Source organism: Lytechinus variegatus, chromosome 7, assembly GCF_018143015.1.
Source record: "Lytechinus variegatus isolate NC3 chromosome 7, Lvar_3.0, whole genome shotgun sequence".
NCBI lineage: Eukaryota > Metazoa > Echinodermata > Echinoidea > Temnopleuroida > Toxopneustidae > Lytechinus > Lytechinus variegatus.
This window is the reverse complement of record NC_054746.1, coordinates 20,521,036-20,525,544: the sequence shown is the minus strand read 5'-3', so window position 1 is coordinate 20,525,544 and position 4,509 is coordinate 20,521,036.

Below are 4,509 nucleotides of genomic sequence, written 5' to 3'. Positions count from 1 at the left end.
AGTAGTAGTAGTAGTAGTACTAGTAGTAGTAGTAGTAGTAGTAGTAGTAGTAGTAGTAGTAGTAGTAGTAGTAAGTAGTAGAAGTAGTAGTAGAAGTAGTAGTAGTAGTAGTAGTAGTAGTAGTAGTAGTAGTAGTAGTAGTAGTAGTAGTAGTAGTAGTAGTAGTAGTAGTAGTAGTAGTAGTAGTAGTAGTAGTAGTAGTAGTAGTAGTAGTAGTAGTAGTAGTAGTAGTAGTAGTAGTAGTAGTAGTAGTAGTAGTAGTAGTAGTAGGCTTACTTATGGTCGTGATGGTGGTGTGGTGGTGGTAGAAGAAAAAGAAGAAGAAGAACAACAACAACAACAAAATCTACAGCAGTAGTATAAAAAAACGAATATGGGAAATGAAATGATGAGTGTATTGAGGTGTTAAGCAAAGAAATAGAAAGGTAGGGGAAAGAAATATGAGAGTGAAGTTATAAATGATATAATCTTATCTTACGATTTAGAATTGTAGAATGCAAAATGACAATCTACAGTCGGAAAATGTAATTGAAAGAGTATATTTACTGTACCCATTACGTATATGAATTCCATCATCATTGTGGTAAACGGACTGAAAATTGTATTTAGCGTTACGATTGACTGAATTCTTTTAAATGTACAGTCTGTTTCCACCAACAAAATGGCAGGACCAACATACGTATTGGCTATCAATTACAACTATACACATGCACCACAAAATGTCAAATATTTGTGACAAACGCGGAAATTATTTCAATAATTGTTTGTTGATTGCGCTTGTGTGTCGCGATATTTCAACCGTAAAAATTGTGTCAACCAAGATTTGGTCTTGCAATTATTCATCGACTTTGATCTCGCATATTATGTCATGAAATAAAAACTTGTACAATAAATGGTTAGTTCCTGTGTGGGCAAACACTTTTCAACTCACAGAGAATGTCGGAGAATTGCGTTTGGGTTTTTCGGATGAAAGCTTATAATACATTGCATGCCTCTATACCTATGCCCTCTGAGATATCAAGACCGGAGCAAATTTCGCAGGAGAAAATGTCGTGTGAGCATATGTCGTGTCATATCGGCATGGAACTCGGGCGCAACATGCTCGATGCATCATATTAATTGCTGTACTTGTTCGCATACCCTGCAGACCCCCAAAAGATCACAAAACGGCATATAAAAACAGAATTCACAAATTCTTAAAATGTCACTTCTTATTTGTTTAATCCCTGAGTTTGCCCCTACAATGGCACATATAGGTCTAATGAATTACTATTTTAGGGAGGGGAAGAACATGACAATGAAGCATGCTATTCAAAGTCTGACGAAATGCGTGCTTGAAGAGAAGAGAGCGATCAAATGACTTGACTCAGTGAATTCATCCACAACTATCTATTGTAAATTTAGTATGACTACCCTCATAGACAATATTAAATCATATATATAATCCAATGATTTTAGTGTGCTTCTTTAATTCAAATAAATCCTTATTATCTATAACATGTATAAGGCACACATTGACCTTGATGATTGAAATTAATGTGCGCTTTCACGATATTTTCATTGTTTGCATTCAGACAGGAACTCAAAAAGATGTAACGAATGACTGCTCATAGCATACAATAAAAAAGTGCAGTGCTACATATTTTTGTCGGGGATGAAAAAAAAATTGTGAGTGTGAATCGATGTCTCTTCAGCCAGAATATGACAGATACTTTCTTTTCATGTTAGAAAACAACCTTGGATTGTGTGATCCCGCCTATCAAAAAGAAATTTGAGCGTAATGCAGAATTATTTCATATCAGATAGACAGAGGGAGAAAGAGAGAGAGAGAGAGGGGGGGGGGGGGTGCATCCATGATCCATTAAGTTAGTTTCACATTTAAAGGAAGAGAATTGGTATTTTTCTCGAGTCAAATGCATTAGTTTATAGATAATTGCGTTTGCAATGATGAAGAAGAACATGGAAATTCAAGGGTCTTCTTAAAGGACAAGTCCACCCTAACAAAAAAGCTGTAAGGGAGGGGGATTCGAGTTGCATAAAAGAGCGGCGTAATCAAGCAGTATGCAAGACTTATCATGCTCCATATTACGTTAATACTTAAATTCCAAAATTTTGACATATCAGTTAAAACTTGTTTGAATATGACAATTCTCTTGCTATATGCTCTGGCGTCATCCCCATAACAGAATCAAGGATCTCTACATACAACATAAATACAAACCGTACAAGGAATGCTTGGACCTATACTTATCAAAACTTTCAACCATCTCGTTAAAAAGGGTGGTGTAGCTTGGCAATAAAGGGATAGCGAAAAGAGCTATAAATTACACGGATGGATGTGTTCGACCCCACCCCTAAAATGATAGTCAAATTCAAACCCAATTCTATCACCTTTTAACCAATAATTTTGTATCAATATTTTTATCCTTTTGGAGACATTGTCGGAAAGAAACATTATTTCCCTATATTGGGTGGGAGTCTCCGAGAGCGTTATAAGATTATCGAGAAACAATAGGAAGATCCCATTGAAACAAGGGCTATGTTTGATAGAAATCAAAATACTTTCTTCCAAATTAAAGGGCGCAGTCTTTAGTTGGTATCTTGTTATAGGCCTACTATGTCAACATTATCAGTTTATGAGTGCAGGTGTGGGTGTAATAACAAGCACTGAAAACTTAAAGCCCGACATCATTATGACCTAAATCAATCAATCAATCACTCTACATTTTCAGTCATTTAAAATTTGGTTGAATAATAAGCACTCTCTCAACCGGAGCGAGCAAACAAACTTCATACGAAACACCCATGTGCTTGAGCAATCTTTCAGTCTCCCACTCCTAACATTCCAAAACCCACCTAGGGCAAAGAGAATCTATTGGTATATATAGGTCGGATTACTTGTATTATAAGAGGGGGATCAAATCAAATTAACATTAGTAAAGTTTGTGAGGTAAATAATTTGAGGATAATTTCTTCCGGCTGAAGACCAGAGGTCGCGTGGTGGCGCTATTTGTGTAAAATGCACGAGGACCATCGATTAGACGATACCGAGATTGTCCAGGTCTCATCGCAAATTAGTTGCAAACAAAGAGGCTGTTCTCACTACGTTCCTGAAACTAGTTTACTGGAAACTAGTTTAGTGGAAACTAGTTTAACGCGTAGTGAGAACGATCAAAGCGGCCTTGGAAGCGATCTTCCAAACCAGTTTGGAAAACCACCTCGCGATGTAGTTTCAGAAATGAAACGGATGTTGAGAGCAGGTCCTCTTCTTTCGTGTGATATTCCTTGTAATGTGCATTTACTCGAGAACAATTCGAACAGAAGGCACCGAAATTTATTTGGTGGGCGGTGTCTGAATTTTAAAGAGAAAATATGAATTCTATAACCATTTTATTTCCATCCATTAGTATGACAGCTTAAAAATATGCAACAAATAAAGTGATGGCTATATTTCACATATCTAAAACGTTTTCACTGGTTTCCTGCTATAGAATGTGGAAGGGTAAGTAAAATTGGTGAAAATAAAAATTTGAACAGTTTGTTTGCTTTAAACTTTATACAATCAGTGCTCCGTTATCATTTCAATCAACAGACATCTAAGCAACCAACAGAACACTGTTAAAGGGCAAGTCCACCTCAGAAAAAGGTTGATTTGAATCAATATCAATAGAGATACATTAAACAAGCATAACATTGACAATTTCATCTTTAAAAATGGATGTAAAATAAGTTGACATTTAAAGTTTCGCTTAATTTTCACAAAACAGTGATATGCACAACTCGGTGACATGCAAATGAGAGAGTTGATGTCACTATTTTTTGTTTTTTATGGTTTGAATCATACAATATTTAAATTTTCATAGATCTGACAATAAGGTCCCTCTTGGTCAGACCACAATATGTTCAAACAATGGTAATTCCACATGTTCATGGAGAAATGAAACCTTGTTTCTCATGACAATAAGGAGAAAATGGAAATAATTCATATAATACAAAAAAATAGTGGGTGATGTCACCAGTCCCCTCATTTGCATACCGACCAGGATGTGCATATAACTGTTTTGTGAAATTAAGCACAAACTTCAAAATGTCATATCTTTCTTGTTTACATCCGATTTTGATGAAATTTTCAGTGTTATGCTTGTTTTTATTTTTATTCAAATCAACTTTTTGTTGGGGTGGACTTGTCCTTCAATGAACAGTCATTGTATCAACAGATATCTTGGCATCCAGCAGTCATCAAATCAACCATTCTATCAAAAGTCATCTCAGCAACCAACGGTCATCATTTTAATCAGCAGTCATCATTCCAATCAACATTCATCATTTCAATCGACAGTCATTTCAATAGAGTCATTTTAATCAAAACATTTTAAATCAACAATCATCATTTCAGTGAAGAGTCATCATTTCAATCATTTTAATACTTCACTTTTTCCCCAACTTTTCTCAGAGTACACACTAAAACCAAGCACATCATAAATTTTAAAGAGAAACAGTTTTTACAGA